The sequence below is a fragment of the Bos grunniens genome, chromosome 5 (genome assembly GCF_055505025.1).
Source record: "Bos grunniens cultivar Pamir isolate PY7600 chromosome 5, Bosgru_T2T1.0, whole genome shotgun sequence".
In the NCBI taxonomy this organism is placed as follows: Eukaryota; Metazoa; Chordata; class Mammalia; order Artiodactyla; family Bovidae; genus Bos; species Bos grunniens.
In genome coordinates this window covers 2,427,423-2,441,197 of record NC_141169.1, presented here as the reverse complement: position 1 = coordinate 2,441,197, position 13,775 = coordinate 2,427,423, and positions in this window count along the sequence as shown.

Sequence of the window (13,775 nt, the reverse complement as noted above, 5' to 3'; positions counted from 1 at the left end):
AATCCTCGGAGCAGCTCCGGCTATGGAATGGTGGTGGGCAGAATGTACATTCCAAAAGCAGGCTGGAGCGGGGAAGCCTCCAATTGCCCCAGTCCAGATGGCGGGTCAGACGGCAGTCACGACCTCTGCATAATCTCTCCCAACACTATAAAACGAACATCTATTTTAAAATTCAGGGCAAATATAATTGTTTCAGTGTTACCTCGGTGTGTTTGCATCGCTGGAATCTGCACTGCACTGCACTTCCACCATCAGATCTCTGTTCTGAGAAGAATCGTGCTGCATTTGCCAATGAAAGAAAATACATGGGCGGTAAAAATAGGTTGGAAATGACTAAAACGGCATTAACTGCCTGTGACATGACTTGTTGATTTCAAGGAGTGACTGATAAGATGGTTCTTACAAGTGTCAAAGGAGCGTGTGAGGAACTCTAGAAAAGCCTAAGTCCCCTGTTCCACTCTGAAATTATTGCTGAAACCTATATGGTGAAATTCACATGCATTTTCTTTTTCCTATAATTTCCCTTCCTGGTTACAAAACGGCCACTAGGTCTTTATGTTTTCTTTTCAGGGAACTTCGCGTGATAAGGCCCAAGCAGAAATTGCCTAAAGATTATGCATCTTTCTGAATTTTCTTTTCCCCTTAAAGTCTATACATATTTAGGGAGTGAGGCGGGGTCTGAAGGGAAAGAAAAGAAGGAAATAAGGTAAGCGGTTGGAAGAATAGCTTCTCCTGAGATCTAGGAAAGGAACTGAGAGCTGTGGGATCTACAGCAAAAAAGGTTCTGCAAAGTGAGGGGACAGCAGGACCTCTGAAAGGAATGTCGGTTTTGTGTAGGTAGGGAGACCAGACGGGAGGAGCACCTGAGCAAGCAGCTAGCCTCACAAAGACCCAGCCTCTGACTGGTCACAGAATGGAAAAGCTGTGTCATATCACTTAAATGTGAACTCGAAAAAAATAAGGAACTCATAGAATAGAATGGTGGCTGCCAGGGGCTGGGGGTGGGAGAAATGGGGAGATGCTGATTAAAGGGTTCAAACTTTAAGATGAATGAGCTCTGAAGAACATACAGCATGTGACATAGTTAATAACACTGTAATGTACATTTGACAGTTGCTAAGAGTTGGACTATAAAGAAAGCTGACAACTGAAGAACTGATGCTTTTGAACTGTGGTGTTAGAGAAGACTCTTCAGAGTCCCTTGGACTGCAAGGAGAACCAACCAGTCCATCCTAAAGGAGATCAGTCCTGAGTGTTTGTTGGAAGGACTGATGCTGAAGCTGAAACTCTGATACTTTGGCCACCTAATGCGAAGAGCTGACTCATTAGAAAAGACTCTGATGCTGGGAAAGATTGAAGGTGGGAGGAGAAGGGGATGACAGAGGATGAGATGGTTGGATGGCATCACTGACTCAATGGACATGAGTTTGGGTGGACTCCAGGAGTTGGTGATGGACAGGGAGGCCTGGCGTGTTGCGGTTCCTGGTGTCACAAAGAGTCGGACCCAACTGAGTGACTGAACTGAACTGAAGACAATAGATCTTAAAAGTTCTCATCACAAGAAAAAAAATTGTAACTATATGTCTGATGGAATTACTACAATGTAAATTACTACAATAATAACTAGAATTATTGTGATCATTTCACAATGTATATAAGATATTGAATCATTAAATTATACATCTGAAACTAATATGCTAAATATCAATTGTGTCTCATTAAAAAAAATACTGTATTGCATATCTGAAATTTACTAAAGATTTGGATCTTAAGGCTTCTTACCACCACCAAACAAACAAAAAATGGTAACTATATGATACAGTGGTCTCCCTTGGTGGTTTAGTGGCAAAGAATCCACCTACCAGTATAGGAGATGGGTTCGATTCCTGGGTCACGAAGATCCACTGAAGAATGAAACGGCAACCCACCCCACTATTCTTGCCTGGGAAATCCCACAGACAGAAGAACCTGGTGGACTATAGTCCATTGGTCACAAAAGAGTTGAACAGACTTAGCGACTAAACTACAAGCACATAAGGTGATGAGTGTGTTGATTTATCTGAGGATGGGTGATAAGTTCACAGTGCATGTGTGCGTGTGTGCTGAGTCACTTCAGTGGTGTCCAACTTTGCAACCCACGAGGCTTCTCTGTCCATGGGATTCTCTAGGTAAGAAGATTGGAGTGGGTTGCCGTGCCCTCCTCCAGGTGTCTCCCTGACCCAGGGATCAGACCCGTCTCCTGCACTGGCAGGTGGGCTCTTTACCACTAGCAGCACCTGGGAAGCCTTCACAGTGTATACTTATGTACATAATCATCACGGTGTACATTTTAAACATATACGATTTTGTTTGTCAGTTCAGTTCAGTTGCTCAGTCGTGTTCGACTCTTTGTGACCCCATGAATCGCAGCATGCCAGGCCTCCCTGTCCATCACCAACTCCTGGAGTTCAGTCAGACTCACATCCATCGAGTCAGTGATGCCATCCGGCCATCTCATCCTCTGTCGTCCCCTTCTCCTCCTGCCCCCAATCCCTCCCAGCATCAGAGTCTTTTCCAATGAGTCAACTCTTCGCATGAAGTGGCCAAAGTACTGGAGTTTCAGCTTTAGCATCATTCCTTCCAAAGAAATCCCAGGGCTGATCTCCTTCAGAATGGACTGGTTGGATCTCCTTGCAGTCCAGGGGACTCTCAAGAGTCTTCTCCAACACCACAGTGCAAAAGCATCAATTCTTCGGCACTCAGCTTTCTTCACAGTCCAACTCTCACATCCATACATGACCACTGGAAAAACCATAGCCTTGACTAGACGGACCTTTGTTGGCAAAGTAATGTCTCTGCTTTTCAATATGCTATGTAGGTTGGTCATAACTTTCCTTCCAAGGAGTGAGCGTCTTTTAATTTCATGGCTTCAGTCACCATCTGCAGTGATTTTGGAGCCCACCATAAATCTGGAGTTGGTCAGGGGGTGGGGTTGTAGAACAAAAGAGCCTCTCCCCATCAAGGAGAGATGTGAGCTTGAGCAGATATCTATTTAAACCAAAGACATAAGACTTATCCCCAAACATTCTCACTGTAGAATTCACCTCTCAGCCTCAACAGCACCTTTGCCCAAGCTGGAGACAGAGAAAACTCCAGTAACTAGTGAGCCATTATCTCCAACCTACATAAATGAAAGACAGGCTCAGAAGAGATTAAATTTGAGTTAGAGAAGTAAAAGAAATTTCTTACACCTAGATTTGGGGGTAGAATAAAATTCATTGCTGTTGTAGCACTTTTTAATGAGTCACTTCAATTTTGTACAGCTTAGTCACATCTCACATTAAATGCAAAGTAGTCTCATTGTTATTCTCAGCCTCCTCCACTCATGGCTCATGAGTTACAATGTGTCAGACACTGTTCTCCATCCTTTACTGCAACTCTTGGGGGGAGATATCATAATTACCCCCATATCGCAGATGAGGAAACTGAGGCACAGTGAGGTTGGATAAGTTACGAAGGTCCCACTGCTTGTGGGCAAGAGAACTGGGGCTCAAAGGCAGGCCACAGGACTGCAGAGGCCACGGTCCCCATCAGATGGGTGCTCCCGCCCGTCTCCCCTTGGACAAAGCAACTTAAATCACACACAACAAGAACTTCCTTGGGCCCGCTCTGTCCTGGTGTAGCCATATGATAGCAGATGTGGAAACTCTGAGCATTAGAACAAAATAAGCTTCAGTGAATAGCTGTTGATGAACTGAATGTTTTCCTTGACAAGTCTTAAAAAGCAGAAACTTAAAGCCTTTTTCGACAATAGTGCCAATTCTAGTGCTGTTAAGTTTTTTAAATGGTGTCCTGAAGCCCAACTGGTCCCTTTTTTAGATTTCCAGAGAAACAGAGAAAGCCTTATCAGCACACGCATGCATGCTCAGTCGCTCAGTCGTGTCTGACCCTCTGCAACCCCATGGACTGTAGCCCACCAGGCTCTTCTGTCCACAGAATTTTCCAGGCAAGAATACTGGAGTGGGCGGCCATCTCCTACTGCAGGGGATTTTCCCAATCCAGGGATCAAAAGCCCGTCTCCTGAGTCTCCTGCATCAGCCAACAGATTCTTCACTGCTGAGCCATCTGGAAAGCCCCCTTCTATAAGCACAGTTCAGTTCAGTTCAGTTCATTTCAGTCGCTCAGTCGTGTCCGACTCTTTGCAACCCCATGAATCGCAGCACGCCAGATCTCCCTGTCCATCACCAACTCACGGAGTTCACTCAGACTCATGTCCATCGAGTCAGTGATGCCATCCAGCCATCTCATCCTCTGTCGTCCCCTTCTCCTCCTGCCCCCAATCCCTCCCAGCATCAGAGTCTTTTCCAGTGAGTCAACTCTTCGCATGAGGTGGCCAAAGTACTGGAGTTTCAGCTTTAGCATCATTCCTTCCAAAGACATCTCTCCTCAAAGCCCCACGTCCCTTCAGAGGAGGGAAAGGCCATCCCCTCCTGCATCCACTCCTGCCTGTGGGTGTGGCTCCAGCAAGAAGTAAACTGGGCCAGGAGACTGGCACATGGTGCGAAATGGGAAGAGGAAATATGTTCCCTACCATTCTCTGAAGGGTCACCCTCCCTCCACTCCAGACCCAAGAGGAAGACCACAGCTTGCCTGATACTTGAGGGGGGCCAATCGAGAGGGTGTGTAAAGAAGAGCAAAGACCTGATCAAAACCCCACAGCATATTCCCAGTCTCATCTCTTTTTTCCTTTCCAACATGATTTCAGCAATTATATTTTTATCATTTAAATGCCTCCTCTTGTTCATAACTTTGATGATTTTCACATGGGCTGTAGACTGTTTACTCTAATTTTATTCTTATTAACATTTCCATTTTAAATGGCTAAAAATAAGACTTTGACCTTCCAAAGTGAATGCCTGATTACTGCCCTTCCTTCAGGAGAAATTAACTTTGGAAATATCCCCAATGTATGTCCAGGGTGATGTGACCATTTATATTTCTCCTTAATTGTTTCCTTAAGATAGAGTCTCTCATTTCCTATCTGGGCAGAGACATGAGGGTAAAAGATTCCTTGGACCCCAAAGAAAACATCACAAGATACTAGTGACAAATGGAAAAGATTTTCACAGGAGAATGCCAAAGTGATTAGTCTTTCTCACAGACTCACTGATCTAATGCTTTTGGTTTTAGGTAATATATCAAATAATGAATGTGAAGTATTTTTTGTAATATATACCAGCAGTTAAAAATGGCTCAGCCATTAAACTGAACCATTTAAGTTCATTTTTTCCATTTAAAGAAAAACTATCACTTAATTATTTCAGGGAGAAAAGATAAGATTATGCTTCCTTACCAAAGAACAAAAACCAAAAAGGAAAGAAAGAAAACTCTCCTTAGGAATGTGGGACATGAAGGATAGTGAGGACTTTTTTTAATATACAAAACAGAAGATTAAAAAATATGTGTTAGACACCTTTTTAAATGAATTAAAACAATCAAAGATCAGAAGAGCTATTTGTAAAGACTTGGAAAACCTAACCCAACATATCCCATGTGCCCTTTATAAATGTGTGTGATAAGTGGTAAGTGTCAGTGCCAAATAATAATTCTATACATTTTATTGATAATTGTCTTCGGCCTGACATATGGAAGGAAGCATAATAGTTGCAGGGAATTGCAGCAATATATTTAGTCCCTTTAAACCTCTACTTCAATCACCGTTCATAAAGTAAAAGAAATGAAAGGAACTTTGTAAGATATACAAAGGAAACTAAACTTATTGATATATGCTAGAAGATCCAAACCAATTCCTTTCATCCAGACACACATAACTCTTACTGCAGACTAGGCTCTATTTTTTGGATGAGCAGTCACTCCCTCCCATTAAAGCTGGAGGAGAATGACTACTTCTGATCAAGTATCACTATCATTAAAATTGAGGAAATATGCCCACCCCCACCCCTTGCATATGAAAGAGAAGAAAAGTAAAAAATCATCATCATTAACTTCCAAGCACTGACTTTTTATGTCTTTTATAGGGATCCATGAATCTTCCAAAATTTATGACAATGGATAAGCTTCCTCTAAGATTTTGCAGGATGCTGCTGGCACATTTCTCCAAAGTAAAGCGATTTACACTGCCTTCAGAGGAGGAAAAAGAAAAGGGAGGACTTAGAAAAATAAACTAGCTTGAACATAAAATTATAAAGCTGAAGATATAACATAGGAAAGAAACATCCTACCTTTTCTCAATTTTAATCACCTAAAGGAGAATTAAACTCATTTATTCCCCCAACTGAGGCCATTTTGCTGAAATTACAAAACCTGTCATTTTGCAAAAGAAAAGGAACAAATGATAAACATTATGTGCTGTCCAGAGTACACATTATGGATTAAAGAAGAAGGAGGAAAGATAAAAATGAAGCTCCGTTGAAAAGAAGTGATTGCAGTGAACATATTTTCTACTGTGTACTTTGGTAATAATAAACATCCAAATCACAAAATTCTTCTTTCTTCACTTTTTTTAAATTTATGTATTTATTTTTGGAGGCTAATTACTTTACAATATTGTATTGGTTTTCCCATACATTGACATGAATCAGCCATGGGTGTACATGTGTTCCCCATCCTGAGCAACCCCCCATCTCCCTCCCCATACCATCCCTCTGGGTTATCCCAGTGCACCAGCCCCGAGAACCCTGTATCATGCATCGAACCTGGACTGGTGATTCGTTTCACATATCGTAATACACATGTTTCAATGCCATTCTCCCAAACCATCCCACCCTCACCCTCTCCCACAGAGTCCAAAAGACTGTTCTATAAATCTGTGTCTCTTTTGCTGTCTCGCATACAGGGTTATCGTTACCATCTTTCTAAATTCCATATGTATGCATTAGTATACTGTAATGGTGTTTTTCTTTCTGGCTTACTTCACTCTGTATAGTAGGCTCCAGTTTCATTCACCTCATTAGAATTGAATCAAATGTACTCTTTTTAATGGCTGAGTAATATTGCATTGTATGTATGTACCACAGCTTTCTTATCCATTCGTCAGCTGATGGACATCTAGGTTGCTTCCATGTCCTGGCTATTATAAACAGTGCTGCGATGAACATTGGGGTACACGTGTCTCTTTCAATTCTGGTTTCCTCAGTGTGTATGCCCAGCAGTGGGATTGCTGGGTCAATCCAATAGGCAGAATTCTATCTCCAGTTTTTTAAGGAATCTCCACACTGTTCTCCATAGTGGCTGTACTAGTTTGCATTCCCACCAGCATTGTAAGAGCATTCCCTTTTCTTCACACCCTCTCCAGCATTTATTGCTTGTAGACTTTTGGATCGCAGCCATTCTGACTGGCGTGAAATGGTACCTCATTGTGGTTTTGATTTGCATTTCTCTGATAATGAGTGATGTTGAGCATCTTTTCATGTGTTTGTTAGCCATTTGTATGTCTTCTTTGAAGAAATGCATGTTTAGTTCTTTGGCCCATTTTTTGATTGGGTCATTTATTTTTCTGGAATTGAGCTGCAGGAGTTGCTTGTATATTTTTGAGATTAATTCTTTGTCAGTTACTTCATTTGTTATTATTTTCTCCCATTCTGAAGGCTGTCTTTTCACCTTGCTTTTGAATCAGTTCTAATGAGGTGGATGAAACTGGAGCCTATTATACAGAGTGAAGTAAGCCAGAAAGAAAAACACCAATACAGTATACTAACACATATATATGGAGAAGGCAATGGCAACCCACTCCAGTACTACTGCCTGGAAAATCCCATGGACAGAGGGGCCTGGTAGGCTGCAGTTCATGCGGTTGCTAAGAGTCGGAAACAACTGAGCGACTTCACTTTCACTTTTCACTTTCATGCATTGGAGAAGGAAATGGCAACCCACTCCAGTGTTCTTGCCTGGAGAATCCCAGGGACAGGGGACCCTGGTGGGCTACCATCTATGGGGTTGCACAGAGTCAGACACGACTGAAGCGACTTAGCAGCAGCAACGCATATATATGGAATTTAGAAAGATGGTAACAATAACCCTGTATGTGAGACAGCAAAAGAGACACAGACGTCTAGAACAGTCTTTTGGACTCCGTGGGTGAGGGCGAGGGTGGGATGATTTGGGAGAATGGCACTGAAAAATGTATAATATCACATATGAAACGAATCGCCAGTCCAGGTTCGATGCATGATACAGGGTGCTCGGGGCTGGTACACTATGATGACCCAGAGGGGTGGTATAGGGAGGGAGGTGGGAGGAGAGTTCAGGATGGGGAACACATGTTCACCCATGATGTATTCATGTTGATGTATGGCAAAACCAATACAATATTGTAAAGTAATTAGCCTCCAATTAAAATAAATAAATTTATATTTTAAAAAATGAATATACTAAAAAAATATATTTCATAGGAATCTTAGAAATGCAGGAGAACTCTCTGTCTCTCTCTCTTTAATTTTTAGTGACAATGTCTGTAGGGATAAGGAGACCTACAACTCTTTTTAGGCTGCACTGGTCTCCATTGCTGTGCATAGGCTTTCACTCGTTGCGGAGCGTAGGGGCTCCTTTCTATTGCAGTGCACAGACTTCTCCTTGCTGCAGCTTCTCTTGTTACAGACATGGGCGCTAGGGTGCACAGGCTTCAGTAGCTGTGGCTCATAGGCTTAACTGCCACAGGACATATGGAGTCTTCCCAGACCAGGTATCAAACCCATGTCTCCTGCACTGGCAGGCCGATTCTTAACCACTAGACCATCAGGGAAGTCCCAGGAGAACTCACCTAATCCACCTCCACCATACTAATCTACCACATTACCTGATGCTCCCCCACCTCCCTGTAAAGCTTTTAGCCTGTTGAAGCCCAGCACAGAGACTCCTGACCTGTCTCTTCACTCAGTTCTCCTCCCATCAGTTAAGTGCTTGCCAAGACTCCATTGTTTGTTCCCAACTCTGTTTATGTTTCTTACGCTTGTTTATTGAATTGCATAATTGCATGATTAGGCAATGATATGTGATTGCGAAAAGAGAGTAGTGGCTTCTTCAAAACCCATATGGAATGCTTGAGAAAAATGTCATAAAGGTGAGTCACTAAAGCTCATACACTATCACATTAGATGTGAGTGAGACCATTGTAAAAATTTTTTAAATGATCATAGAAATGTGGAGAAGACTCTTGAGAGTCCCTTGAACTGCAAGGAGATCAAATCTGTCAATCCTAAAGGAAATCAATCCTGAATATTCATTGGAAGGACTGATGCTGAAGCTGAAGCCCCAGTACTTTAGCCACCTGATGCAAAGAACTGACTCATTGGAAAAGACCCTGATGCTGGGAAAGATTGAAGGCAGGAGGAGAGGGGGACAACAGAGCATGAAATGGTTGGATGGCATCACTGACTCGGTGGACATGAGTTTGAGCAAGTTCTGGAGGCTGGTGATGGACAGGGAAGCCTGGTGTGCTGTAGTCCATGGGGTCACAAAGAGTCAGACACGACTGAGCGACTGAACTGAAAAATGTGGAGGGTGTCAGCACTTGGGTGGCTGTGCTCCTGTCTTCAGGCTATTATTCCACTTGAAAAAGGCATACCAGAACTTACAATGAATTACAAGTGTGGTTGGTACAAAAAAGATGCAGAACTCCAACCAAGGAACCATACAAAAAATGAAACAGGGGGTCTAAACTAAAAATATTGGTTGCTGTGGTTCAGTTGCTCAGTTGTGTCCACTCTTTGTGACTCCATGAACCGCAGCACGCCAGGCTTCCCTGTCCTTCACCATCTCCCAGAGCTTGCTCAAACTCACGTCCATTGAGTCGGTGATGCCATCCAACCGTCTCATCCTCTGTCTTCCCCTTATTGGTGAATGAGCATAAGTTTATGTTTTTTGAGGTAAGTAAAATCTTTAAGGTGTTTTTTCAAAATAATTTCCTGCTTTAATCAACTTCTCCTATTAAACATTTTTACTGCCCTGATGTCATTAGATTAAAAGGCTTCTGATGTTATTTTAAACTAGACCAGAAAGCAAACCATAGAGATCAAATCATTCATTCCTAAAGTAAGTCCTTTATATACACAGAAAAAAAATTACCTGGTTGAACTGGACAGTGACTTTGATTTTCATTGTTATTTTTGTCATCTTATCATTACTGGAATGGGAACAGTTACAAAAGTATTGAGGCCACTGACTTTAAGGCCAGCTGCTCCTGTGAATTCCTAAATAAATGAGAATCTCTGCATTGAAGTTTCCCTTTGATTCCTTTTATACCCGAATAAGAGTTTTGATGTAATAAATTATATGTTGTAACTTAACATTTACCATTCAACAGTGTGGGATGCATGCCTGTAATTATGAAGTAGGCAAATAAATAATTAAAATGACCTGCTCTAGTCCAGAGGATATATGACAGCGTGACAGAGGAGAGCAGTGATTATGCTGCTGTACAGTTCGACCCAGTATTTCTATCCAAACCCAGAACATTAGATAAAACCACCATAACCAGGCAATCCACCAAATAGAGGTACTCTGACGAGGACTCTAAAACCAGGGCAACCATCACTAGGGTAGTCAGGAATATCTATGGTATGGAAGAAGGGGAAAACAGTTTCATATATATATTTTCTTGGTAATTATACCTCAATAAAGCTGGAGAATAAACAACATAATCTCTCAGAAGTTTGTGCTTTTTACTATGGGAATAGTTGGATGCTATGAGAATATGGTTCAGTGAGAATTTAGAGGAATATTAGCCAAATGTGAGGGACTCCAGGTGGTGCTAGTGGTAAAGAACCTGCCTGCCAGTGCAGGAAATGTAAGAGACAATGGGTTCAATCCCTGGGTCAGGAAGATCCCCTGGAGGATGGCATGGCAACCCACTCCAGTGTTCTTGCCTGGAGAATCCCACGGACAGAGGAGGCTGGCGGGTTATAGTTCATAGGGTCGCAAAGAGTTGGACAAGGCTAAAGTAACTTAGCACATATGCTAAGTGAACTATATTTTTCCTTTCCTATTTACACATACAAAAAAGCAGGAAAAGGTCATTTTTCAAGGATGCAATTATAGTTAGTTTTGCCACAAGAATAGGCTCTTTAGGAACCCTTAGTAGTAAAGCTGATCAGTAACTAAAACGAAGTCCCATAAGGGTAACAAGTTAGGATGTCAACACTAAAGACATGATCTTTGACAACAATCTCTTTTGAAGACTGAGATGGATTCTGTGTTTTGAGTAGCAGAAGGAAACTAAAAATTGGCTCCAAAGAGTAAGACATGTCCTGTTCAAAGGAAGGAGCCTTCTGATGTGCAACAGGAACATCGTGAGATACACAGAAAAAGATCCCCAAATTTGGACGGTACAGCAGAGAAAACTGGAGCCAAAACTGTTCCTCTCAAAAATATCTAGCTGAGGTCTGTCCTCATTCCTTAGTGGAGAGGAACTGAAATTCTAGTCTTGTTGTCATCATTTGAAGTTTGTCATCTACGATTATGCTGAGGTTATATGAACGGCAGTAAGGCATGCAACGTACAGATTGTTTGCTGCCTGAAAGATCAGCTCTTTGTCCTGCACTAGACCTGCCCTTCACTGTCTCCTACGAATTGGAACTCAGACATGTCCATGAACCAGCTTCAGCCAGGCAGAAAAAGGCATGCTCTAGGGAATGGCAGAGCAAAAAGACGGAACAATCCTGGATTCCACAGTGACTGCATGGAGCAGACCCACCCCGTTAACTGGAATGGGACATAAATAACTTCATTTAAACCACTTGAATTTGGAACTCTTAACACAGCAGTTCAGCCTTTCCGGAAACTTTACAAAGATCATGAACTGGAATAACCACATGCATATCCAAAGCTGAGAAAGCTGACCTTCAAAAAACACCAAAAGGAAGCCAAGATAAGAAAACTTCGTGCCTTAAAGAAATGAAGAGACTAAGCGTTATTGCTGTCTTTTCAGTTACTTGTACCATTCTTTCTTAGCATTCTCGAGTAATTTCAAGGATGTCCTTTCAATAATCTCCATTTATGCTTGAGCTAGTTTGAGTTTCTGTTGCTTATCTATCTAAACCTCCAACTAAGACTGAGTTGGAGGAAGTACAAGGGAACATGAGTAAGAGGAAGTACATCAAAATGTCACAGCAGTTGTGTCAACGAAGTGGGTATACATGTCATTTTTAAAAATTTATCTATTTCTTTTCATTGGAGGCTAATTACTTGACAACATTGTAGTGGTTTTTGCCATACATTGACATGAATCAGCCATGGGTGTACATGTGTTCCCCATCCTGAACCCCCCTCCCACCTCCCCGGCCCCATCCCTCAGGGTCATCCCAGTGCACTGGCTTTGAGTGCCCTATTTCATGCATCGAACCTGGACTGGTCATCTCTTTCACATATGGTGATATATTTTATTTACTTTTTTTTTAAGTTTCCAAACTTTATATAATGGAAAGACATGACTTTTCTAATAGAAACTTTTCTGAACTTTCTAAAAGTTTGTACCAAAAAAAGTTTCTAGTGCAAAAGAGAACAAATCAGGAAAATAATCTTTCTAAAAGCATTCTCTATTAGTCATATTTCATGGCTGGGTGTGCCAGATGTTCCATTAGTAACAATAACTTTATCAAACCTCTATCATGTGCAAGGCACTGTACTTGGAATTTCTAACATGTTATTTCATGAATGTTTCTACCAAAGTATAAGAAAAATATTATCCCGATTTTAAGGATAAAGCAATTAAGGCTCTGAGAGGTTAAGGATCTTTCCCAAGGTCCCAAGATGAATCATGGAGAAAATTGAGACTTAGGTTTGTCTAACTCCAAAGCCTATCTCTTGTCACTAGGCAATAAATAAACTATATATATATATATATGCATTTTTTGTTTTTAATTGCTTTACGATGTTGTGTCTCTGCCATGAAACAACATGAGTCGGCCATAGGGATGCATATCGCCCCTCCCTCTTGAACCTCCCTCCCGCCCCTTTCCGCATCCCACCCCTCTAGGTCATCACAGAGCTCCAGGTTGAGCTCCTTGCATCATACAGCAAATTCCCACTGGCTGTTTTATTTATGGAATTGTATATGTGTTTCAATGCTACTCTCTCACTTCATCCAGCCCTCTCCTTCCCCCACTGTATCCATAAGTCTGTTCTCTGTGTCTCTATTGCTGCCCTGCAAATAGGTTCATCAGTTACATTTTTCTAGATTCCATACATATGCACTAATATATGATTAAATAAAAAATATTTTAAAGAAAGAAAATCACATGCTAAGAGCCCACCCAATTTTTTTTTTTTTTTCCAGCAAAGAACTACTTTGCTGCTACTGTGATTGACAAGGGGACTTCGATGTTACTTGCCTGAAAAGTGTTAGTCACTCAGTCGTGCCCAACTCTTTGTGACCCCATGGACTACAGCCCACAAGGCTCCTCTGTCCATAGGATTTTCCAGGCAAAGATACTGGAGTGGGTTGCCATTTCCTTCTCCAGGGAATCTTCCAGACCCAGGATCGAACCCAGGACACTTGCAGAGCAAGTGTTTACAACTGAGCTACCAGGGAAAGACTCTACTTGCCTAGAGTCCTTCCATTAACATAGGGCACCTGGGAAGTGGGAAGTTGTCTTAGTTTTCTCTGAACATCAGGCCTGTAGAACACACCTGGCAAAGAAGGAATGACTTTAGGAGGTGATATGGATGGAGGAGCCTGGTGGGCTGCGGTCCATGGGGTCACTAAGACTCGGACACGACTGAGCGACTTCACTTTCACTTTTCACTTTCATGCACTGGAGAAGGAAATGGCAGCCCACTCC